At 48.9% G+C, this 26,412-nt stretch overlaps 1 protein-coding gene across 2 annotated transcripts in view; it reads left to right on the top strand.

The window, feature by feature from the left end:
- DAAM1 (dishevelled associated activator of morphogenesis 1) overlaps positions 1-26,412 on the top strand; it is a 95,528-nt gene that overhangs the window by 10,745 nt on the left and 58,371 nt on the right. For both annotated transcript variants that reach the window (XM_032691208.1, XM_032691207.1), the window contains exon 2: positions 9,029-9,127. The gene's annotated coding sequence lies outside the window, so the exon portion shown is untranslated. The remainder of the gene's footprint in view (positions 1-9,028; positions 9,128-26,412) is intronic.

Genomic DNA, 26,412 nt, shown 5'->3' with positions numbered 1-26,412 from the left:
GGGGGAAGGGTACTAGGATTCCTTTCAGGGTGCAAACATTTATTGTGATCACTTTTATTTGTAAAGTAAGTACAGACAAGCTGTGCACAGCCTGATACCTTCTTCCCTGCATTCCTAGCTTTGCTGTTATGGACAAATGATGGTGAGAGTGATCTCCAGGGAAGGAGGAAAGGAAAACACCGGGTGAACTTGAAGGGTGTAGCTGCTGTAGCGTGCAGGAGACCATCCTGCTACCCTGCTTTGTCCTCTCCCAGAGGTGTACAAATCAGCTTTTCCCTGCATGCCCCACACTTTGCTATCTGTCTCTCCACTCTATAAATTCCAAAAGCTCTTAGGTTATTTGTGGGAATGCTGCTTTTTTTCTTCTCCCAGTGCCCAGTAAGAGATGTGGGTCTAAAGACAATCCATGTCATGCTGAAGCCCATGTGCCAGGTCAAGGAGGATGATCATCTTGTGGACCTCAACATCTTGGCATTGATTACCAAACCCAGTCCCTTCCTATGCTGGGTAAATTTGGGTCAGTTTGGAAATCCTGAATCCACAAAGACCTGGATCCGGGGGAGGCAAGTTGCCTTGCAGGGTCCCATGACAAATGCAAAAAGCCTTAGAAAAATCTAAAACTGGGATGACTGAAAGATGGTTTTGGTGCTTGGGCGGGGGCTGTGGTGAGAGGGGCTGGGACAGCACCTTGCTGCCTTCAGGGCTGGGGCTGTTTTGTTTGGGTTTTTTTTTGGGATGCCCTTGACTGGAAAGCTGGGGAGTTTTAATGCCAGTGAGACAGAAAAACACCTGGTGTCAGGGTGTCCCCCAGACTTCATCCTGCTGTCGTGGGGCTGAGCCGGTTGGGTGCAGTGATCTGATGTGGCATGGCAGCCGTGCCCCGTGGAGATACCATCTCCTGGGAGGAAAATGTAAAAATAACCACGTCTTTGGCTGCGTCTTTGAGTTGCGTGAGACGGCAGCAAAGGAGATGGGGGATGAAATTATATCAATGGAAATTAGGCAGGAAAAATGAGCCTCTCCCTGGGAGGCAGATCTTAAGCAAAGAAAAGGTCCTGAAGACCATGAGGGAAATGTCCTCGCCCTGCTTCCTTACTGTGCAGGGGGCACACTGGAGCTGGGCTCTGGGGGTGGTTTGAGGGGGTCCCCTGTTGTCCCCTGTCATCCTCTTCCTCTCTGTGGACTGCAGGAGCTGCAGCACCACATGGGCTCCTGCACCTCATCCCGTGCCATGGCTCCGCGGTCGAGACGAGTGATGCAAACCCTTGTGAGGCTGTGTCCTCCTGCCCAAGGCTTTGGGAACCTGTTGGACCCACTCTTCCACCTCTTTGCCGTGTATTTTCATTTTCAGTGCTTTCACGGAGCAGGTCCGTTCCTCCGTGGAGGGACCACTGAATCGTGGAGCCAGGAATAAATCCGTGGGAGGTGTGGTGGATGGCAGACAGGCGCTCCTGGCGTAAGCAGGCCCGGCTAATTTAATCTGCGGTGGACCCAATCTCCTTTGTTTTCCAGCTGAGCTAAATATACCCTTTGGGTTGTGGTTTTGATTATGCAAAACGCAGTGACATGGGATGCAGCTGGCTGCCTCCAAATGGAGCCGGGAGGGGAGCGGGATGGGGCATCCCACGGCCAAAACTGGTGTTGCTCTCTCCTGCTTACCTGTATCTGGACCACAGCCAAGGTGTGGGATGCTCCATGGGCAGCTCCATGGAGGTCTCTAGCTCTGGGGACCTGCGTGATGCAGATTTTGGAAGCACTAGGTCTTCCAGCATAGCCATAAGCTTTCCATTGCCTGACAGGTTTTAAAGGTTAGTGGCGGTGCTGCAGCTACTTGGGCATGGCTAGTGGCTTCAGCACAGAGAAAAGGGCCCTCTCCATCTTTGCAGAATTCCCAGATGCAGCAGTTCAGTATTTCTGGATGCAAGAGGAATAAAAAGCTGTTGGTCAGCTGGAGCAGAAATTGGAAGTAGTTTTAGTCTTGGAAGGCAAAAGGGGAAATTAAATGCCAGTGGTGAAATGTAATGTATTAATCCAAAGGTGCCACCAGGGAATTTATGTGCCTGGGGTTAAGATCAGGAAATCATGGCCATGTGTGTGTTGCGGGATGCCTGTTTGCACCCCAGTCTGGCTGTGTGGTTGCTCTACCAGAGCTGCTGCAGGAGTCTTTGGTTGTTTTATCTCCTGAGGTTTGTCTTGTGTGAGACAGCATCTCAGATTCTTCTGTGTTTGGCCCTACAAGAATCCTCAAAAGGCCAAAAAATCCCAACAACAGTTAAAAAGGGCTGCTGCATCTTCCCCAGGGTGCCAGCCTCAAGGCCAAGAGTTGCTTTATCTTTTCAGCCTTCTCTTTTACAGGCTTCAGAGGAGCCAAGAAAGCAGTTCTTCAGAAGAGCTTTAGTGACATGTGGCATCAGGGTCTCCAATATTGGCAAATCCTGAGTTAAATACCCAGTGTCAGCCGTGCAAGTGCCTTGTGCAGGTATTTGCTGGAGGCTGGAAAACCTCTGTTCCCTGGCCTCCTTCCCTGTTCTCTGTTTGCTGGCCTGCTTATCTCTGAGCAGCTGGATTTAATCCCCTTATCCACCTCTGTGCTGGTGGTGTGGTGTGGAGTGCTGGTCCACTGCACTCTCCCACTTCTCTGTCACTGCATGCTGGGAAGAGCCTGGATGGCTGCAGCCACAGGTGGTGGTGGGGGCTTCTGGGGGAAATGGGTGTTTTACCTCCCTGGGATGGTTGCTTCTGTTATTTAAAAAGAAAAAACCCAAAACAGCAGCAAACTCCTGGATTGCGATAATTAAGCTGATTGAAGTGTTTGAGTTAATGAGTTTCCCTTTAATTAAAAAGAAAAAATATATATCTTGTTGTTGTCCCTAAAATAATGAGCCACTGACTTGCTTTATCCCTGATTTGGCTTACAGGTGGAGAGGGAAGGAAAATTATCATAGAAGCATAGAATGTCCTGAGTTGGAAGGGACCCATAAGGATAATCAAGTCCAACTCCTGGCCCTGCACAGGACCATCCCCAAGAATCCCACCATGTGCCTGAGAATGTTGTCCAAATGCTCCTTGAACTCTGTCAGGCCATGACCACTTCCCTGGGGAGCCTTTTCCAGTGCCCAACCACCCTTGGGGTGAAGAAACCTTTTCCTAATATCCAACCTAAACCTCCCCTGACACCGTTTAATGCCGTTCCCTTGGGTCCTATCACTAGTCACCAGAGAGAAGAGATCAGTGCCTGCCCCAAATTTTAGATAAAAGTAGGGGAAATCGGGTTTACCCTTGAAAGATCAGCTCCTTGGCTTCTGTGGCAAATTCATTAGTTCAGAGAAGCAGAGAACTCTCTGGTCTCCAGGGGCAGGGCAGTTTGTGCTTTCCTGGTGTCTCAGGAGCAGAGCAGCACTCCACCATAGGGCGAGTTTTCAGCTCAGAAATGTGAGATCTCACTTCCCTGCCCTCAATGGGCTGCTCTGAAAGCAGAGGTGTTCCCACAGGTATGGTTGGAAGAAGGTCCCCCGCTGAGGGTGAAAGCCACAGCAGGTGGTGGCATGTCCTCTGCCCCTCCATCCCTGCAGTGTTTGCTGGGCTTGGCTCCAGCCCCATGCTCTGCCTTTCCTCTTTGCCATTTTAAGTGATTTCCTGTGAGTGAGGGAATGGGTATATTCCTGTTTGACACTGACTGTTCTGTATTACTTCAGGTGTGCACAGGCAGCAGCTGAGGGGAAGCATGTGATGCTCTTAGTTGGGTTGTGGTGTTGGTTGAGCCCATGGCACGGGCAGAGGAGCAGGGAGGGTGCCTCACATCTGGGCAAAGCAGCAGGGTGGTCTCTCACCTGAGCTTGTGGGATGTTTGATGTTTTCCCAGCACCAGCTCCAGGTCATGGAGTGCCCAACTCAGCTGGATGTTCACAGCTTGCCAGTGCTGGTCTAACCCCAAGCCTGTTAAAAGCCCACAGGACTGAGTCTTCCCCTTCCTTCTCCTGCTTCCTCCCCTGTCCTCACTTTTCAATACCAGCAGCTGAAGGAAGCGTGCAGTGCTCAGGGATGCTCTTGGGCTGTGCCACAGCAAGACTGCAGCATTTTAGGACTGCAGTGGAGAGTGATAGTCCCCAATGCTGCTGTTCCTGGCCTCAGAGATATTCACAATGAGGGTGATTTCTGAGACAGAGCAACCAGAAAGTGCTTGGATCTATCAGCCAGGGGTGTAGGGACCTGCACAAAGCACACATGCCAGTTCACTCTCCCTCTCATCTTTGCTGGGAAGGGCTGACAGAGCTTGCAGCCTTCCCAACTCTCAGTTCTGGGCATTGCAGTGTTATTTATTGTAACCCCAAGAGCTGTGAGTGGCAGGTGGCACCCTCAGTTTCCATCACCTGTGCCCCCCAGTGCCATGCACAGCTCATCTGCTGCAAGGGGACGTTTTCAAACACTGCAGTGGTGCGAGCCCATTTATTTTTTAAATTCTCACCATGTGAAGGGACCATTTTCTTCCCACCAGCTGCAGAACAGCAGGGTGGAGGCAGGTGGCCCATCCACAGCAGCAGTTCCTGCTCCACGAGCCAGGAGGATGCTGGAGCACCAGGAGGATGTTGGGGTGCCAGGAGCCATGCCCTTGGGGCTGGGAGGAGGCGAGGGACCACATCACACCGGAGATGTGAAACCCATTAGCATTTTATCCTGCAAAGCCAATGCACGTGGGAATGGCAACCCCTCGATGGCGAGTTAATTGAATAGATGTGACGAGACACGTTTATTTATCAAAATACTAATCAGTGCTTGGGGAAATGGGGTGTGTTTTGGGGAATGGGTGAGGCAGCGTGGCAGGGCGTAGGTGACTGGGATCACTGGGGGACCACAAACACAGCTGCGTGTGCCCGTGTGCCCTGATAGCTTGAACTCATTGCTGCTGAGAGTCTCTGCCTCAGATTACTGCCAGAGATGCTGTACTCTTTATTAATCTGCTGTGATAATTGTAGTTTTAATGTTTCCAGCGGGGGAGTTCATGGGAGGCAGAGGCATTCCTAGAAGACATCTGTGGGTACCATCCTGGAGGCATCCAACCGTGTGACTCAGCATCTTCGCTGATGGTGTTTTGAAGTGTGTCTCAAATTTGCACTGATTTTAAAAACTAGGAGATGATCTGAAGATAGGGAACCCAGGAACTGATCCCAGGAGGTGATTTGGAGCTGTGGAAAGCATTTTGAGCTGTGAGTAGCTGTGCCCACTCTTGCAAAAGGCAGTTTGGGAGCAGGGCTGCTGCTGACCCCGTGGTGGAAGGGCAGTGCCTGACCCTGGTCTGACTGATGAGGGTGTGGGGAAGTGCTGCAAGTGCATAAAAGCTGGGGAAGTGCTTTGTGCTGGGGAATGGGAACGCTCCTCTCTTCTCTTCATCAAGAAACTATCAAATGGAGGTGTATGTTGCTTTGTCAGGGGGTGGTGGGGGGCAATCAGCAGCTCTTCAGTTCAGCAAACAGCCCGTGCCTGGAAGCAAAAGACAGATGTGTGCAGTCCTGAACAGGGCACAGGTACATCTGGCATCTGTATATTTATTTATTTTTTAGCTGCAGTTAACCACTGGAACAAACACTTGCAGAAAATGGCCTTAGCCTTGGCTCAGCATCCTGGATCCAGACCACAGGTAGCCCTGAAGGGAGTTTGAGCTTGATGAAAGCGTATTAAGCCATCATTAGCAAGAGAAGCAGATGAGATTAAGAAGATGCAACATTTGGGAGCCCCATTCTCCATGAGAAATCACTTTCAGAGCAGTCACTTCTAGTGTAGCTTAACAGGGCTGGAGGAGGACATACAGGAGAGATCTGCATGAATCTGTGCCACATCTCACCAGGCAGGCAGTCCCACCTCCCTGTCCCATGGTGAGCAAATACTGGAGGGGTGGCTGGGGCAGTCATCAGGATGCTGTTGGATGCATCCCCTGTGTGTTCCATCCCACCCAGTGACTGCAGCCCTGTGTAAGCCAACAAGCAGGGGTGGATGGAGCATCTGAAGATCTGAAATTGATGTCAAGCAGCATTTTTGCCTACTTGCAAAAATCATCCATTGTCTCTGCCTGCTGTGGGGCAGAGAGGTGGGGACCAGGTGAGACGTGATAGGTCCTCTGTATTGTCCTGTGCCAGCCCCCTGAAGTCCTGTAAGATCTGTCTGCTCTGAAAAAGTTTTTTCTTCTGGAGAGTGAGACTGAAATGATAGCACTGCAGCCTCTCGCTGCTGAGGATAGTCCTCGTTTTGTCTTGTCCCGTTGATCTGAATGAAGTAATTTATAAGGACGTTTTCCATGAATCAATAAATCCATGCTTGCTGCTGTGCCTGGGAGGTTTAATTTGCTCTAGATACTTCACGGAGTGTCTCTGTCCTGAATTGCACTGTGAAGTTCTGCTCTTTAGGAGAGGATGGGGATACGGCCGGATCCTCTGGAAACATGCTGCCAGTGTCTGATGGTACCTGATCTGTCTTAATTGTGCACCTCCTGGTGTGGGCTAAAGAGATCAGGGAGAGTGTAAGGGCAATAGCTTCCCTATGTGTGGAGTTTGAGGATTTGGTCTGTTGTGCCAAGCGGTTCCTGATGTTACAGATCTTGGTAAAACTGAAGCCAAAAAAAAAAAGGAGAGGAGTGAGCATCAGCCTTTGAAGGAGACCAGGGTGCAGGAATCTGGGTTACAGGTAGATTTCCCTTTCACATCTTCATGTGATGCTTCCTCTGAAGAGGAATTGAAGAGTTCCAGTTGCTCCATGCCGCCTCCCCTTCCAAAAGCTGCTTTTGTAAGCCCCTTGAAAGCACTGCACGTTTGTTTACAAAGCCTGTCACTGGATCTGCCTGAAAAAAGAGGATTCAGAAACACATCTCTGCTACCCATAGAGAAGTCAGAGCAGTCAAAGCTCCACTCCCAAGCTTGTTTCCCTTGTTTTGTCTGAGCACTGTGGGCTGGTGAGGCTGGAACTGTGGTCATGGATGGGCTCATCCTGCTGCCAAGACCTGTGAGGGGACCTTGCTTTCTTCTGTGCACTGTGGGTTTGGGGTTGTTCCTGACACATTCTTGGGGCACAATGGGTGGTTTGGGGATCTCTGAGCTGGTGGGGCGTGGACTAGGGCCAGCTGTGAGCACCTGGAGCCCAGCTCTCCATCCCATTCCACCTGCCTGGCTGAGCTCCCAGAGACCCCTCCACTCCTCCTCCAGAGAGGCTGCGAGGCAATTTTGCAGCTCTTGGAGGTCAAAGCTCACGCTGGAGAATCCAGAAACATTCCCAGAGCCAAAACACACCACGGCAAAGTGGGTGTGTGCCTGGTCTCTGCTTCTCATTTCCTTCGTTGCTGCGAGCGCAGCGGAGCTGCACATGGGGTTTCAGCGGGGTGTCCCCTCTTTTGTTCCTATATATTAGAAAAGTCTGTGCATGTGTTTATATTTAAAAACTATATGTATATATTTCAACATGGCTGTTTGTGAGCTATGCCCCTCAGGACTAGTCTGGTTGGGTGAAGGAGGGATGTTGCTCACAGCTGCCTACCTGTTGCACTGGCAGCTGTGTGATGGTCCTGCTGGTCCGGCCATTCTTGCACTTGGAAATAACAGGTGTTGGCAGGGAGTGATCCCAAACCTGCTCAGACCCAGCTAGAAAGCCTCCCTTTGATGTGAACAGGCTTTGGAGTAAGTCTCGCTGTACTGGCAGAGAGACTCCTTTGCTGTTATTTGTATCACAGCCTAGCCAGGCCTTTCCATGTGTGCCCATCTTGCATTTTCCATACCCTTTTTCCTGCATGGTTGCTGGTGTGTTGGGATGAAACAGATGCAGCTTCTGGTGGCAGGGCTGGATGTGGGCTTGCTGCCCATCCTCTGGGACAGCAAACACAAGGTCAGAGCATCGCTGTGCCAACGGCAAACTGGAGCAGCTGTATAAAGTTGTCATTTTAAATAATTGCCATAATGGTTTCTCCTCCCTTTCTTCCTCCCCATCCCCGTGTTCTTCCCCATCACCGTGTCCTTCCCCACCCACAACCTGGAGGCTGCCTGGATCTGCTCGGGATTTATGTTAAAAGGGAAATTGTTACGTACGTAATTAAACCGTCGTATTGCTGGATGGAAATGGGATTTGGTGCTTACCGCTGTGACTCTTTCTCATGCGTGAGGGTGAACTGATTGATTACTGAGGTTTGAGATTAAATATTCCCCTGAGCTCCACTGGCATTTAGTGTGGTGGGGGGAGGGCAGAGAGAAGGGGCGGAGGAAAATGATGGTTTTCCTCGAAGGCAAAGAGAGTACAGGAATGTCTCCTGAGCACATCCCCTTGTCTTGTCCTGCATGCCATCTGCTGTAACAGAGGCTCCCAGTGCTGGTATCGTGAGCCACAATAAAGCAAGTGCCTTACTCTGCATCCACAATGGTGGGTGAATTGCTGGTGGGCTTTGCCAGTTCCTCTCACTGCTATGTTGAGCAATCCCATTACATCCTGTCCGGTCCCTGTGGCTCAGCTGCATCCTCACCTGCCCACATCCCATTCCTGGCTCGGATCCCTTCGAGTCTGGCAGCGGGGTAGACCTGCTGCCCCTTCCCTTCTCCTTAGGAGCACCCCTTATTTATTTATTTTCCTTAATTTCTTTCAATCCCAAAACACCTTTCTTTTTTGGTTTCGATGGGAAGGGAGGAAAAACCCCAGTGCGCCGCTCCTCGAGCGTGTGGTGGGAGCCTCGCCGTGCCGGAGCAGGTCGGAGACACCCTCCTTCACCCGCTTCCCTTGAAGTCTAATTTTAGCTGAAGGCGATGGGATCCCTCCAGGGTACGGCAGAGGTTTCCTATCGGCCGCCTCAGACTTTAAAGAAACATGCAGGCAAACAAAAACAACACAGAAGCACTTAGGTTTATTTGGGTGAATTCTTTTAGAAAAGGGCGTGACTTTATTTTTGCAAGCAGCCCCGGCGCACAGTTGGCTTTGTTCTGCTGCAGTCGGGTATTTCAGGTCTTCCAAGATTTAATCAGAATAATTAGTTACTGTCTGTTTATACCTTCTGTTTTTGTTGCAGGATTTCCAAGGGGCATATTTACCTTCCAGTGTGCTGCCTAAGTGTCGCTTAATCATTAAAGCATCTGATTTCCTCCAAGTTATCTGTCATGCTGCTTATGTAAGTAAATAAATAAATAAAAAAAAAGGAAGGGAGGGTGGGGCTGGTGTTGGTGGATTCTGCTTGGGGGGGGGGGGGGGTTGTAAGGATTTTTCCTGATTGTCAAGGGTTTAATTGTAGTTGCCTTTGGTTCCCAGCCCATCATGTGGTGATCAGAGGACTGCGTGTTTGGACTGGCACTGGACAACCCAGCCAGTTTAATGAGGTTGCTTTCAGCCAAGCTTTGGTGTATACCCCAGTAAACTGGCAAGAGCTGTGTTACTCCCTGTCATTCCAGGAGGAGGGGGGGGAAAAATGGCCTTACAGAAATAAAGGGCTTTTGCTTTCATTCATACAGTTATGGCTTTGACTCCTTAACCCGGTGGTATCCATTATAAAAATCACAGCTCTGTCTGGAAATTAGTTACCACTGTAAGTTGACCACAATTGGAAACTGGGTGTTTTTTCAGCCTGTATTTGCATGTTTGGTTTGGGAAGGGGGACTGGTGATGCACACTCTTCCCATCTCTAACATAGACGGGAGAGGAGAAAGACACAGAAAATCACTGCAAAGGAGGATGGGATGGCTGGGAAGCCTCGCTGGGCTCTGCTCTCCTTCCCTGGGAGAAGCTCTTGAGAGGGAGGGGGCCAGCATGAGGACAAGGTGGGACCAGTGGGATCTGCAGGGCTTTGGTGGCTTCAGTGGACCCAGGGAAATGCACTTGCGTGAAGGCTGAGGTTGAAGTCCGTCTTCTCTCAGCGTTTTTTTGGGAGACTAAAGATGAGCCACAGTCATGGGTCATGTGTTGGACTCTGTTGGGCATGTTTCCCACGTCCTGTCTGCCTCACCCAGCTCCAGAGCAACATTTTGGAGAGATGCTGACAAATCCTCTGTCCCCTCTGGGACTGACGTGGCAGCTGTCACAGCCAGCACTGGGTTGCTGGTGGCCCTCGCACTTTCTGCCCCGGTGTGCGTGGAGGTGGGAGAAGTCCGATTTGATGGAAATATTCTTAAGAAAGCCTGTCAACCTGATTTTTATCTTGATGTTTACCCAGCTGGAAAGCTGGTGGAGGTTCAGACAACACCTCCTGAAGCACTGGGAATGTGTGATGTGCAGCACAGCCACTGCTCCTGCCCGGCACGGTCCCTCCAGCCACAGTGAGGGATGCTGGAGGGGGTGGCAGGTCTCTAATCCCCATCCTACTGGTGTGTGCCTGCCTGCTTCACTCAGCCTTTTGCAGGTCTGTTTGGTTTGGGCAGAGTGAGAGGTGGGGAGGAAGAACACAGCTGCTGGGAGTTGAGGAGGGTGAAAGCACAAAGGGGAAGGGAGGTGGGCAGAGTTGTGGAGACGGATGCCGGGAGGAAAAGGAGATGACGTGGCTCATTTGCCTGGTGCCTTAGAAGTTGCTCAGTTAAATTAAGTGTTCACTAGGTAGCCTCATTTGGCTTTTAAATAACTTTTGAGCGTGTGAATGCTCTGTGCTGCTTTCTGTGGCGGGAGCCACCTCCTGTCCCCACCCCCCTATGAAGAATGTCCCCCAGTTAAAAGTCCGCTTTGGGTCATGGGAGGGGCAGCTTGGTGGCCGTGTGCTTTCAAAAAGCCCTTCCAGTTCTCCCCAAGCTCCTCATCACTCCAGACCATCCATCTCTTGACTTTTGCCAGTCTGGCTGCTGGGAGCTTTGGCAATTGGGAGTGACCACAAGTCCCCTCTCCCACAGAGGCCATGGCATTCCAGGAGCTTTGGTGCTCATCACACAGCACCAGCTGGTTTGAGATGAGCTGGTTGGTCTTCCATCCACCTCTCTATGAGCATCTCACTTAAGGCAGAGCTGAAGCCCCTTTGGCAGGGCTGTGTATTTCTTCTTTTCTGTCAGCCGCCTGAAACACTTCTCCAAGAGACTGGAGAATGATTTTTTTTTTTTTTCCCCCCTGAAATACCTTATTTCCCTGGTTGTCCTTTGGCGCAGAACTGGATGTTATTTGTGCGCTTGGGCATCCTGCTACCTGTAAAGGAAGTTAATTGTGCTTAGTTTGATTTAATTTCTGTAGAAAACGAAAGCATTTCAAGCTGTTTCCTTTTCTTGGGCTCCAGAATAATCATAGAATCATGGAATCAACCAGGTTGGGAAAGACCTCCGAGATCATCAAGTCCAACCCTTGATCCATCACCACCATGGTTCCCAGACATCCAGTCTCATCTTAAAAACCTCCAGGGACGGAGAATCCACCACCTCCCTGGGCAACCCATTCCAATGCCTGATTACTCTCTCTAGAAAAAATTTCTTCTTAATATCCAACCTAAACCTCCCCTGGCACAGTTTAAGACTGTGCCCTCTTGTCCTACTGCTGGTTGCCTGGGAGAAGAGACCAACGCCCACGTGGCTACAACCTTCTTTCAAGTAGTTGTAGAGAGTGAGGAGGTCTCACCTGAGCCTCCTGTTCTTCAGGCTAAACAACCCCAGCTCCCTCAGCCTCTCCTCATAGGACTTGTGCTTGAATCCCTTCACCAGCCTCATTGCTCTTCTCTAGACAATGCACCTTTGTGATGGAGGATGCCAAAGGCAGACGTACATCCTAAAGATGGGAATACAAAGGATGTTTGCTTTCCAAAAAACTCCATCTCTGTCAAGGATGGGGACTATTCGCCACATGGTAGGCCCCCTGGGGAGACCAGCTGTGTCCCCCCATGCAAGCAGATTGTGGCCACCAGATGCCACTGAGGTAACCCCAGACACGGGGCTGCTTCCTTGCTCTTGTCCTCCACCATGTGCCCACCAGCCTCTTCCAGACATGGTGGGGGAAGGTTTGGGAAGAGCACACCCCGTTTTCCTCATAAAACTCCAAACAAGAGGCTTGGCCTGGTTTAGATTTTAAAAATAACTTGCACATTTGGAAGCTGAAGTTTCAGAAGGGCTCCGAATGGGATAATGGCTTTGATTGTGGCAGTCCAAAGATCAAGGGAGGGCTTTTTAGGTTTGCTGCATCAGCTGGAAAATATATTGTAGCGTCTAGACTTTATCATCCTTGAGCAAGGCTTTTTTTTTTCTACTCTACAAAAGGTCTAGTCCAAAGCCCATGTACAGTTGATAGGAGGCCTTCTTTGGAGAGGAGCCTGCTCTGGGCTTTGATTGTGTCCAGAAGCATGTTGAAAGAGGTGGAGATCAGCTCTGGGCTTTGAAGGACTCTGAGACTCCGCTCTGCAGACACTGCTGTTTCTGACAAGCCGTTGGCATGGAGAGAAGTTGTGTCAGCAGAGGGGTGAGGAGGCTGAGGATGGAGACCTGCTGTGTGCCAGCTCCCCAGTCCCCAAATCAGTTCTTGCAGCTGAGTGCTGCTGAGACCTCACTGCTCATCCTTTGGCTGCTGTGGTTATGGCCAGCTGCTCAGACCAGCATCTCCCACAACTGTCTCAGTTTTGGCTGGGTAATAACCATAAATGTCCACGTTTGTTAGTGTCTGGACAAAACTTCAGCATTTTTTGCTGAGGTATAGAAAACGTATGGTTTTCTCTCTTTACCTTTCCACATTTATGTGGGTTTAAAAAATATTTTTTAATTATTTTATTGTATTATTTTATTGTATTATTTGTTATTTGTCATCATTCCAGTGTATTAGAGGCAGAGGAGGAATTTCCTTAGGTACTTGGGATAAACTCAAAAGCCTGTCATGAAGGTGAGGACATCTGACTACATATATTCATAGAATCGTAGAATCAGTAAAGTTGGAAAAGGCCTCCAAGATCATCGAGTCCAACCTTTGACCAATCAATCACCACCTTGTCAATTAAACCATAGCCCTAAGTGCCACACCCTGTGGTTTCCTGAACACTTCCAGGGATGGTGACTCCACAGCTTCCCTGGGCAATCCGTTCCAATGCTTGACAACCCTTCCAGTGAAGGAATTCTTCTTGGTGTCCAACCTGAACCTTCCCTCGTGTAGCTTGAGGCCATTTCCTCTTGTCCTGGCTACAACCTCCTTTCAGGTAGTAGTAAAGAGGAGTAAGGTCCCCCCTGAACCTCCCCTTCTCCAGGCTGAACACCCCCAGCTCCCTCAGCCACCCCTCACAGGACACTCTCTAGACCCTTCCCCTGCTCCACTGCCCTTCTCTGGACATGCTCCAGCACCTCAGTGTCTTTCTTATTGTGAGGGGCCTAGAACTGGACACAGTAGTCGAGGTGTGGCCTCACCAGTGACAAGCACAGGGGGACTGACTCTTCCTGAAAGCCCACGCAGCAATGGAGCTGTAGAAGGAGAAAGCAGAGGCAGTTTTATTTTGGAACACTGTTGTTTCTTCTGCACAAGGGTCTTGGTTGTGTTCTGGCATGTGTGTCTTTGTCAAAGTCATCACCAGGCATCTCTTTGGCGGGCACTGCCACGCACCACTGACGCCGCGCTCAGTGCCCGAGGCTTTGGTGGGGTTGCAGCCTAGTTATGAAAGCTTCATCTGGAAGCTTTGGGAAACATTTGGAAATGTTTTGGAAAACATTTGGATTGAGGATGCCGTAGCTCTGAGCTTCGTTGTTTCCCTTTGTTTTGTCCTTGAGTGAGAAAACTGCTGTTGGGTTTGTGTTTTTCTTTCCATCAATTATTCTTTTAGACATACTTATTTCCAAGGATAAATCAGAGCAAATGCCAGTGTGAAAATAGTCTGTAGTGTAAAATAGTACTAAAATTGTGCTGGAAGGGATCTGGAGAGGTTACCTTGTCCCCAGGGCAGGGTCAGTTGAATCCATGCATTGGCCTGGAAGGCGATTCTCTGTGCTGGGAGTTGATTTGTCATAAATTATCTCAGGAGGAGAGGCAAAAATCTACAAAATAATGCTGTCAGTATGTGTGTGTGAGCCTTCCCCAGTTTATTCAAATCATTTGCTGAATAAGTGTTGAAAATTAATGCTGGGTTTGTTCCCAGAGCTATTCAAAGTAATATTCCAGAGTAACCTTTTCTGTTTTGGCATTTGCCAAAATACTGCGAATTTCATGGGCAAGATGTGATTTTGTCTGTTTTGCCCCATTTCTGAGACAACCAGACCCCAGAAGCCCCACTGGGAAAAAGAGCAGTTTTTTCTTTATTGCTTTGTGAATTAGTTGTGACTTTTCAGTTTTCCAGGTGGTCGCCAGCCCTGTGGAAATCCACAGCAATTACTCCCCTTGACATCTGCAGGTTTAGATAAAGTTGTGAGATCCTGGGCAAGGATTACTAGGAGTCCTCATCTGCTTTGAGATTGAGTGCCAAGTGATGACTTTCAGTTAATTTCTCCTGCATCTTCCTCTGTCCCAGCTTTGTGTCTTGAGCGATGGATCAAAAAAAACTATGCAGGAGTCCTAGTGTAATCTCACCAACTTTTAAAGGTGCTGCAGAGCTCCATGGGTTTTTTTCCTTGCTTGTAGCTCTCCATTTCAGTGATGAAAGGTGTTGATAGAGGTTCACCTGTAGCCAGCTGGATGCAGGCTTGCCCTCCAGCCAGTGTCACGTTGGTATTAGAATACACACAGCCCAGATGGTGACTGTTTTTCCTTCATCTGGTCGTTCTCCCAACCAGTTTATAGTAGGTGATAGTGGAATTCATCCATCTTTGGCCGCGTGGAAGTCTTGGCAACATCCCCCATCAGCCCATCTGTACGTTTAAAGTGAAGATGACTGGCATTAGCGTTATTGTTTGGCCAAACGTACGTGGAGATATCACGGCTTAGATTTGTTACAGATGGGTTTCTGGATTTAGTTTAAGGCATTCTGCCAGCCAATTTTATATCTGTGTAAAAGTGATTGGCATCCCTATAAATAAAGCTGCTGTGGGGTTATAAATCTAAATATACTTATTCATTAAATTATTTTTACATTTCCAGTGGGTTGTTATCCTGCCTTATCATAAGCAAACCATGCTCTTTGCCTGTGTATTATTCACAGCTCCAGAAATATGGCTTCTGATGCCTTGAAATATTTTTTCACTTGGAAGTACATGTGTGTGAGCTGTCCATGAGTCCCTGTGCTGTGGTGGGATGAAGGACCTCCTCCCTGGGACCTCCTCACAGGCATCACTGGGAATGACCCAGTCCTGGCAGAAACTGTTGAAGTGGTAGTGGCTGTAAATATGAGAATGCGAATTTTTCTTTTTTGGCTCACAAGTGAGTATGACTTTGCTGGGCAGCCTGGTAAATGCTATTTGTATGGCTCCTTCAGTGCTGGGAAGGGCTTCTCCATAATCATCTCCATCCATGTCCTTGGGCAGGGCGTTGTGCAAAGTTTCTTCTTTCCGTGCAGCAGACTGGGCTGCATTGGGAATGGGGATCCTTACACCTCATTTAACCATCCCTGCTGTCATTTTTCCTACAGGAGTGAGGAAAAAAAGTCCCCCAGACCAGCTCCAGGTGCAGCTGTAAGCTGGGAAGGGAGAGCCTGGCCAGCTGCCCGCACAGCCAGGCAGCGATACAGTCACTGGTAAATCTGGCTTAGTCTTTGAACAGGCTTATGAGAACACTGCAACCTCTGGTTTCTTTGGGTTTTTTTCCCTTCTCCTTTCAAAGAATTTGAATATTCATTCAGTAAACGATGAACCAAAGAGCACATGTGCCTGAGTGGCAGAATATCAGCTGCCTCACTTTCCTCAGTAATAGCATGTATCATTGAAAGTTAACCCATTATTTTAGTTTATTTTCCTAATGAAAGGAGTCTTTAAAGTCAGTCCGTCCATCTGGTCCTCCTCCCCTACTACTGACAATCCATCAGCCCCACTGGCTGGTTTTGTCCTTTCTTTCAGATTGGTTTTCATCTCAAATACATGGAGCTGCTTCAAGTTTTGTCAAAACAGGCATCACGTTAGAAGGGTGTTGCGGAGGTTTTTTATTAAAGGATGCAATGAAACTTCAGTCCATGCTAGAGACCAGAGAATACACATAAATGTTATGAACATCCAAGCCATAAAGAGTGCTTTAGTTGGATTTACCATGTTATGAGACACCAGAGAGCCCACGCTGTGGGTCTCTGCATAGACACGTAGGTGTTACCGGGGGGATGTTCGCCTGTGTGAATTCTCTGATGTCTAATAAAAGTCAGTTCATCCTGCAGCCTTAATATAAAAGTGCCTTATGTTGCTTATATTCACAGGGGGAAATCTTTTTTGTTCCTTTTGGTATTCCTACTGCTGCTTACCCCACCAAGAGTAGTTTCTGTAGCAGGCTCAGTGAAGTCTTGTAGGGTCATCAGAGGCTGGTGTCAACATTTGGGTGTCTTAAACCTTTGCTGGAGCTGGTTGCCAGTCCGTGTGGCATTTGGCATTGTGGAGGCAGGGGAGGCCAAGCTTCTGGGATTCAGCATCCTGAAGGTGGGAGCTGGTTAATGCTGTTGGAAACCTCCCCATGCTTCATTGCAGGAAAGCATAGTGTGGCAGATGAGCAGCAGAGGGAGAGGAGAACTGTCAAGCCTGAGTGGTGGGTCCCTGCACCTGGATTATTTCTGGTGCACAGTGGCTGAGTTGCAGCTGCATGGTGGAGGTATATTGGAGGTACCAGGGCTGATGTATGGCTTGGAAAGACCAACTGTATTTGACAAACTCAAGGTGAAATGAATCACCTTGTCTGGTGTAGGTCAGAACAGAGATTACCTTGGCTGTGGCGTGAGCCTTGCTGTGTGGCTGGTGCCAGCAAACAGAGATGTGGTGGCCTCCAGGAATGACATTCTCATGGTCCCCGTGTCCTGCTGCAGACCCTGATGCAGTAATGGACCCCCTTAATCCCCACACCAGCAACAGCTCCTGGTTGGCATGTGTTACTGAGACTCTGGAAGTGCTGGCATGAGTGCTCAGAGCATCTGTAAGGTAGTCTGGAGGTTATGGTGTGACCAGCTGGGCTTGGTGCTGCTGGTAGATGGGTCCTGCGTGGGTGTGAGATCATTTCATCACCTTATGTCTTGGGGGGAAGGGAGAGACACTGAAAGATGAGCCGCCGACTTCCCTGCAGGGGTATGATGGGGTGCAAACAGGACTTGACATTCAGTGTGTTCTTGGTGAGCTGCCAAATGTTTGCATATCAGCCTGGCTTTCACTGGTAGGTGTCAATACTTCTTTCCACGGCCGGGTTTCCACCAGAGCTGGAATTCTTTGCAGTGTTGGGGGTTTTCCTTCTTTGTTTCTTTTTTTTCTTTGGTTCCTTAGTAAGAACACGGCTGAAGCACTGGGAGCCCAAACTAAACCCGTCCATTACACATGACCCGATTAGACGCCATGGTAATAAGCATTTGAATCCAAAGCTAGATTAGGCAGGGAGCAGTCTGAGGCTGGATTTGCATAGCACACATTCCTTTTCCATAGGACGTGTTGGTAAATCTACTGAAAGTGAATTTAGAAAGCGCTGGCAGGCGTCAAGTGCTCCTGTTGATGCATGGCTTGCTCTCCTCACTAGGCACTCAACTGGGAAAAAAATGCCTGTGATTGCCTGGAAGATGCTTTTTCTCCTCTCTGCCTGCTCTCACGGCTCATGTTGCAGTCGATAAGGATGGGTAGCTCGTGCCAGCTCTAAAAATCTGCATTAATGGGGGTTTGAAAGTTTTTGCCTGGAGAGGCAATTATTTCAGGGTGTTTTCTCTTCCTGTGACAACTCTGGCAGTGGTGGAGTGAACCTGGAATTTTCAAGTACCTAAATCCAATTTGTAGCTTTTTCAAGCTTTCTCTGCAATGTTACAAGGTCTTATGCTGGAAAATGCTGCAAAGATCTGTTATCCAAAAGCCATTTAATTTCCTTCCCCTGTGGACAGCATAAGACTGTGGGTGATCTCAGGGTCAGTCTCTCTCTGAGTTATTTCATTACCATGTGTTTAGGGCACCCAAACTGCAGTGTTAATCTGGGGCAATGGGATACAGAGGTCAGACTCAGGGGAAAATGTTTTTCAAGGTTTAGGGCAGTGGCTAGGCAGCAACTCTGCAGGCTCTCTGTTGTAGGGAGGGGTTTGAGATGGAGTTTCTGAATGCTGGAGATTCTGGATGCTGAAGGTTCTGGATCTTCTTGTATCATCCATCTCAGGATATGAGATGGATGTGTTTGTGGGAAGAGCTAAGCAGAGAATAGCCTCACCTAGCCTGTCTAGAGGTGACCTCTGACTTGTGACACAGTGTAGAGCAATGGTACCTTTGGATGTCTCAGTAGAGCTGCTCTGATGTTGTTGCAGTCCCTGAGCCAGTGGCTTGGCTTTGCTTTTTTGTTGTCAGGGCTCTGCTTTAGCTACTTCGGGAGCCCAGTGAATGTGGCTCGCCCCGCTTGAAGCCTTTGCTTGTGTCCCTTGTTAGCATGGGCATGAGGAAGCACGAATTGAGGAACAGGGATCATGGCACTGGGTTTCAAGCTTGGTTAGACCTGCTGGGCCCCACTTTGTTATCAGTGGTGTTGTCTGGGCTGTGTTGTACGATCTCACCATCTGATGAATGGAAAGCTGCAGCCCTGAGTGGCCTCTATCAGCCAACTCGGTTGCCACCTTTGCTGATAGAGGTGTCTCAGCTTCAAAGCTGCTGAAGGAATGGGAGTGTATTTCTGGGTGTTGGGGATGCACTTTCTCACTGGAGAGCTGGCAGAGCTGTGTCAGTCAGATACATCACCCTGGAGCCAGGAAAGGAGGTGAGCTTTGAAGGAATGTCACAAAGCACTGATCACCAGCGGTGCCTGAAGTCTTTCCGAGGTGGCAGATATGAAGAGCTCTGTGAGATGCCACCACCCCCAGGACTCAGGAAACTCAAAGAGGTTCTTCATCACTTTGGACTGTGAGTAAACTGGATTGGTGTCGATGGGGAGAAGTATTTTCACTTTGCTGTCTGGAGTGATGAACTCCAACCCCGAGCAAGAGGCCACCTGCAAGGAGTTGTGAGCTTGTGTCATGGTTTTGGTCCAGCTGGCAGCTCAGCCCTACACAGGCTCTTTGTCACTCTCCCCTGGTGGGATGGGGGAGAGAATCAGAAGACTCAAAGTGAGAAAACCCATGAGTTGAGATAAAGACAATTTAACAGGGAAAGCAAAAGCTTCACGCACAAGCAAAGAAAAACAAGGAATTCATTCACCACTTCCCATGGGCAGGCAGATGTTCAGCCATCCCCAGGAAAGTAGGGCTCCATCACGTGTAATGGTGAATTGAGAAGACAAATTCCATCACTGCAAACGTGCCCTCCAGCTTTAAATGCTGAGCATGACCCCAGATGGTCTGGAATATCCCTTTGGTCAGGTGGGGTCAGCTGTTCCAGCTGTGTCCCCTCCCAACTCCTTGTGCATCCTCAGCCTCCTGGCTGGTGGGGTGGGCTGAGAAGCAGAAAAGGCCTTGGCTGTGTCAGTGCTGCTCAGCAAGGACTAAAACATCTCTGAATTAGTGACACAAATCTAAAACGCAGCCCCATACCAGATACAATGAAGAAAATTAACTCTACTCCAGCCAAAACCAGCAGAGCTTGGGAAGGGGCAGAACTGGTTTGAGGGCTCTAGAAGGTGGGCAGAGTGGTGGTGTTGAGCCATGGGGCACCTCTGCAGAGAGCAGTGGGTACACAGAGGGTGCTGGTGGGTTAGAGAGCGTGGTGCTGCACCCCAGCAGGAGGGGGTGACATTGTGGCTCTCTGAGCCCATGTCATGCCCGTGGTGGCCTCTGGGAAGGTTCATCTGTGCTCGTGGATGCATCTGAAGTGTGGTTAGTCCCAGGTACGTAAACATCCAGTCTGCTCTCCTGCTGCAGATGAGATTCAATTTAAAAAATCAAACACAGTTGTCTTCTCTCAGGGTGTCTGAGCCTCTCAGGATCCCCTTGGGTCACTTTTTCAAAGCAGTTCTTTGCAATTGCAAGGCTTCTTTTTTTTTAATGAAAAGGGAGATGATTGTATAAATATCTGCAGGGATGGGAAGCTTGTATTGCAAAATGGGTGCAGTGTGAAAACCTGCAAGATGAGAAATCCACTCTGTATATAGCCCTGGCAGGGAGGTGGCCACTGTTGCTGTGTTATTGCCCCTTTGAGGGGGTTTCCTCACTGAAACATTTGCTCCAGTGGGGTGGAGAGGCTTATTTTATAAACAGTATATAGAAATGGAGGTCGGCAAGTTGTCTGAAGCACTAGGGATGCTATGTATGCCCTATTTAGAGTTGAAACTGTCTGGGGAAAACCAGATTTGGTTAAATCAATGCACAAAGGAAAAAGTGACAATCCTATGCATGTACTCAGTGTGTTTAAATTTGGTTTGTATTGATGCTGCTGATGCTGATACTTTCCCGGATTAAGCATTAAAATAGCCTCTATTGATTTTTAAATGCATCCCCTTGGGATCTCCACTGGATTGACATTCCCCTCCGGTTGCTCCAGCTGGGAAAGAGGGACCTTCTTTTGGTCCACCCCTGGCAGTGATGTGTCAGGTGACTTCAGTGTGAGCCCTTCCTTGCTCCCTGCCCTCTGTAGGAGGCTGGATAATTAGGCAGTTAAAACCATGTGCCTCTATTAAGACAGATCTCTGAATTGCAGGTGGTGGATTTGAGCAGCTGTCCTGGAAACTCGTGGCACAGGGTGGTGCAGCAGAGCTTGTGGTCAGAGCAGGGCTTGTGCCATCAGCTACATTGTGTTGTATCCACATAAAAAAAACCATAATCAAGCCTTCCAATTAATCTCACTTGCTGTGCACGCCTGCTTTTCTTTATTATGTTTAAATGCAAACAGTCTTTCAGTGAAATGTGATAAAAGTTGCTGTTTTTTTCCCAGGCTGGGTGGGATCGTCACGTTGGAGCTGTTGGGATCGTGTTGTGCTTGATGTGAACTCACATTATTTTTCTGTGTTCATCTGCTGAAGCACGGGGAGGTATCAGTGTCATACTGGAAGGAAAGCGGCCAGACATTAGACATATTTATCAAAGAATTCTCAACCCCAGGTTTGTACTTTAGGGGAAAAAAAAAATCACTGTGGATTAACATGGGGATTTAAAACCTTTAAAAGGAAATCAGCATTGCAGATGGGTAGGCAATCTGAGGGATCTGACAAGTGTGTTTTGTTTGCTTTGGGCACCTTCCAGACTACAAGTTTAATGATGTCTTGAAGTTAAATAGTATCTTGAAGTTTAATGATATTTACTCATCAGGGGTCCCTGCTGGGAAGAACTCCTGTTTACAGCAGCCTCCACCCAGTTTCCATCTTGAAAGAGAAAGAAACCAGCTTGCCACTCACCACAAAATACATGAACACCTGTGGTTTCAGTAGCCTCACCTTCAGCATGGTTAGTGCTAAAAATCTCCAAACACAACCCCAAATGAGCCTTACAGGACTCAGCCAGTAGCTCTTTGTAGCCTTGTTGTGGTGGTGGCCCCATGGCAGATGTTGCTGTGCTGATGGACTGGAAGCATTTGCTGATGAGCAACTTGGAAACTCCAGTTTGCAAAGCCAAATTAAGAGGCTTCAAGAGAGGAAAAGCCTGCCTGCCTTCCCCCCTCGGTTTTATACTTGGAGAGCCCGTCTCACCCTGGGAATTACTGCTGAAATGGGGAGCAGTGAAATGGAAAGCTCAGCAGTGAGGCTTTGCATACGATAAATCATAGTCACAGCTCAAATATTCATTGGAGGAGCAGGGCTGGAGGCTGGGGGAATGAAAAAAAGGAGGAATTAAAATAAAGGAAGGTTGATTGAACTATTGTTCTCCAGGAAAAGGCTAATTGGCAAACAAATATCCTCCTCCAGTGGGAAATACAGCTTCTCTCTCCTTGCTTGCCAGGCTGGTGAGTTTATATTAATAGCATTTGCATTGTTAAAAGAACTTGTGATATCAGGGCTGGGCTTCACAGCTGGTATTATCACCTTCTGGAGGTGTGTTGTGCTTTGAATGAGCATTTTCCCTCAGCTGGGGCCAAAACCAGCTATGGAAATGGAGTGGGGCTGGATGGTGCTTGTGTTTGCATTGGGTGATAGGAATGGAGCCCGGGTGGAAGAGGATGCTCATCCCTGAATGCTCAGCAGGGCTGTAGGAGCCCTCTGAGCTGCCCAGGGGGTATTGCATCCCTCCCTCTTGTCTGGTGTTGTCCTTGAGGGCTGCCTGGACAAGGCTTGGCATCACTCAGCACGGACACCCTCAAAGGATCCCTGAGAGAGCAGGTTCAAATGGCAAAGGAGAAATTCTGTGAGGCTCTTCTCTGTAAGGCATTAGGCTTTCAGGAGAGTCCCGGGTCGGTGCTAATCCATTCCCACGTGTAACCTCAGCTCTGAAAGGGCCTTCTCTGCCCCTTTGAGCCCCTCCACAATGCAGCCCTGACAGCTGCCGCCCCAAAACAAGAGCGGGTGGGGGCAGCACCGGGAGAGACAGCCCCTCCCACTACGTTTCCTTTCTGTTAGGTTTTTCTCTTCTGCCTTTTGAAGCCAGGCAGGGGCAAGGGGAGGGCAGGGGACTGCCCCAGCATCCTTCCTAGAGAGCCCTCTGCCTTCCTGGGAAGTCTGTTGGACTTCGACAAGTGTTGGGCCTGGGTTACAGGATGCAAATCATTCAGTATCTTTAAGGGAGCAATATGTGACTTGAAAACTCTTTCTTCCTGCCAGTGCCCACCCACCCCGTTTTTTTGGTTTGCTTCTGAAAAAGAAAGGACCACAAATCCATCCAGCTGCTGGAAAAACAGGCATATATGTGTCTGTAGAACTGGGTCATTCAGGACCCTAGTGAGTATTAAGAAATATGTATATTTTTATATAGGTTCCCAAACTGGGTCTTGTCTGTGGTTCCATGCTTGTTGCCCTTGTTCCTGAAATAAATGGCATTAGCCTGAGCTGATCTGCTGGAGCTCCTGTAAGAAGCAATCTGGAGTGGTTTGAGGGATCCAGTGCCGGTGCTCAGCTCATCCCTGATCAGATTTACTCTTTTAGTGGAGAACTCATGACCTCCTTTGGTGTTACTGCATCACTCACGGTCTATATGACTGGGAGGCTTCCAGCAAGGTTTGGTTTTTAATCCTCAAAAGCCAAACAACATTTTTCTCCAGCAGCACGTTCCCTGGATATGTGCACTGAGCTGTGCACCACAGGGGGTACTGGGCTGTGTGGGGATCCCTGGGCCAGCTCCTGATGTGGGAGGATAGATGCTGCAAGCCCTCAGCACCTTCTCCTTGCATCCAAGCTTATCTCTGTGCCATGGGACAGACGTGGTCCTGCAGCACACCATCAACCATCCCCTGCTCCAGATTTTTTTTGCTGGCTCGCCAAAGCGAGCGGCGCTGCTCCGAGGATTGATTTCACTTGGAGAGCGTTAAGACAGATCCCGTCTCACCCTGCTGTGCGCCACACTCTTACCCCTTAAAACTGGATTACAGAGGCAACAGCCTGTGTGCTTCCCTTGGCAGGGAGCTCACTGGTGTGCTGGAGAGGTGACTGGCAAGCTGGGCTACTCTGAGGATACTCTTGCAGCACCACGGAGGTTGTTGCTCTTTTCCCTGAATAGCATCATCAACACCTCCAAGGTGGGAGCCTCGTGCAGACATACAAAAAAAAGTCTCTACCAACACTTTTGCTGCTTTTCATAAGTGTAAGTTTTAAGTGGAAAAAGGAGGGCTTTCCTGGCGTGTTACGAATTCGTGAAACTATGTTTTTTCCTGCCCTGGTGAACACATCAGTGTTTGCTGGCTCTGTGAATAAACTGGTCTGATTTTTCTTCCTGCGCTCTGAATGTCACCATCGAGCCCCCAAAGCTCGTCTGCCCTTGAGCAGAGCAAAATGTTTTCTTGCCAGACAGCAGGCCCAGATGTCTGCTTCAGGATGTGACAAATGCCACAATAAAAGGAAAGATTAGAAAGAGGAGGTGACACATTTTAGGTGAGCATTGGGTTTTTGGCAGATGGGGCTTTCTGGAAGCAAGCTGAGAGCCTGTGGCTGCAGCCAGCTCTGGTCGGCATCAGGGGCGGTGTGCTGGTGGCTTTTGGGTTCCAGGGAACCTAAGCAAAGTTTGGAGATGCAGAACTCTCTTTGTTGGGTTTGGAGAGTATAGCTTCTGGGAAAAGGAAGGAGGACCTGGGGTAATTCAGGATTTGGTGGATGTATTTATAAGTCCATGGAACCCAAATCTTTGAGATTTGCTTACGCTGAGAATTACGGCTCTTGTGATGTAGTAGTGATGACTCAGGATCCTCCTGGCAGCTGCATCACAGGAGGGGTCCTGTCCCCATCCCCTTTTATAGTTGCTGTGTTGAGAGTAGGTGGATGGAGAAAAGGCAATCATCAAATAGTTTAAAGCCTTTTAACCAAATGTTTTGGGGTTTTTGTCCCCCTCTGTCGATATGCACAGGTTTCCACCAAACATAAACACTCCCCTCCTGTACAGTCTGTGTCCGAAAACAGCTTTACAATGGAGAAAGGGGGTTTTGGAAATCAGCATGGAAGTTTCTGATCAAAAATTTATCCTGGTTTCTTTAAACAGGAACAGCTGTGTTGGGATGTCAGTGCAATGCTCAGCACAGGGTCCCGCTGAAGGTGCTGGTGATGGGCTCAAGTCCTTTGAGCTTCTGTGTTGGAGGGAAGGTGGCTCCTGCTTAGGGGAAGGCAGTCCTGTTTCTGAGCATTTCATCCATGCAAGGGCTCAATGTCAAACCTTTTACTTTTAAAATTGAATAATGCTTAGACCCTCCTCATTAAAAAGTGTTCCTTTACACCAGATCTGGTGCAAACATGAAACGGGGCAGCACTTCTCGCTCTTGAGAGGGATGAGCCCAAATGTTGCTGCCTCATCAGATGGGCAGAGCACCACGCACACACTTCTGAGGGCTCACAGTCAGGACCAAATCCAAGAAGAGGTCAGATTACTGAGCAGAGCCAAGGAGGGTGCTGGCTGTCTATGGTCTATAAGGTGAAAAACCAAAATGTGCCTGGGAAAGGCTTTGATGCTTCTCAGGGGATGCCACAAATGCACAGCCGGTCTAAAAAATGCTGTGGGAGCATCCAGTTGTTATTGCAGTGGAGGTCTGGACACGACTAACAGTGGGAGGAAAATCACCTAGAACTGTTTTATTTAAAAAACTTATTTAGTGGGTTTGACATGCCCTGGGCCAGGTGTTATATTCATGGGGAGAACCACCGATGGAGGATGCAGCATTGCTCAGTGGTGGGATGTGACAAGCATAGGCTACAATTTATGGGATGCCAAATTGCTGCCTTCTGCATGCTGTAAAAAGGGGTCCAGGAGACCTGGCACTAGCACTTGTTGGGGGTGACAGTGTCTTCCAGAAGTGCTTGCTGAGGCAAATCACCTCCCAGCCATCACCAGCCAAGGGGACCACTTTGCAAAGATGGAAGAGAGTTGGGATATTTCCATCAGTCAGGAGCATCCCAGGCTGTGCCAAACCTCTGTGGGGTGGAGGGAGGCAAAACTTGGCATGGCCCAAGATGCCAAAATCAGTTGGGGCTCTGCAGAGATGGTCAGTGACTGCTGTTGTACTTGCACAAAAACAAGTGCAGTGCACTGGAATAAAGCTCCCCGTTGAGAGAGAGCTCGCTCAGGACCTTGCATCCTCATTTTGGGAGGGGATGGGAGGGGAGCCAGAAAAACAACACGCTAATATTCATATTTGAGGATTTAGCTCCTGGCTCCTGGGTGGGTTTGGAGGAGGCGGGTGTGAAGGGGAGCGTGCGCTCTCCTTTGCATGTGTTTGTACCCTTGTTGGGTATTTTTAGGCTGCAGACCGCAATGCTGCAATACCAGTGCTGGCTTCAAACCAGCTTGTTGGGGCATCGGTCACAGACAGGCTTTGGCAGCACGTTGCTCCACGCAGTTTAATTTAGCTTGCTGAGGAGGCTGTTGAATATGCAAGTGGTAATTGCTGCTCTCCTTTCCTTGAAGCAAAGGCGGAAGCGACACCGGGGTCCAATTTTCTTTTAATGACTGATTTCATTTAAACACTGCTCAGGGCAATGTAGGCTTGATGCCTTTTTTTTTTTTTTTTTTTTTTAGGGCTAGGGAAAGCTAAACTTGTATCTCTGTGCATCACTGAGCCCATAGCCTCTGTCTTGCATGGAGACCTCAGTCCATTCTGGTTGTATACGTGGGCTTCTCATCCTCTTCTCCCTGAGTTTCCAGGCTGAGCCCATCACACACACATTTCTGCTCTTGTGAAAGCAAAGTTATTTGAGAGTGATTCAGCCCCACCACTCCTGCCTTGGGATTTGGGACTTGGCTACAAGTTCCCTCAATGACTCTTCCCATCCTATCTTCCCTGGCTCTGTACATACAGGGGCAATTAAACTTAATTTATTCTGGCCCGTTCAATAGAAGAGGCCAGAAGGCACCATTAGATCACAATCTGACTTAAATTTATTGATCTAATTAGCGGTCAAAGGTACAAG

The sequence above is a fragment of the Chiroxiphia lanceolata genome, chromosome 6 (genome assembly GCF_009829145.1).
Source record: "Chiroxiphia lanceolata isolate bChiLan1 chromosome 6, bChiLan1.pri, whole genome shotgun sequence".
In the NCBI taxonomy this organism is placed as follows: domain Eukaryota; kingdom Metazoa; phylum Chordata; class Aves; order Passeriformes; family Pipridae; genus Chiroxiphia; species Chiroxiphia lanceolata.
This window is presented reverse-complemented; position numbering and strand designations above follow the sequence as displayed.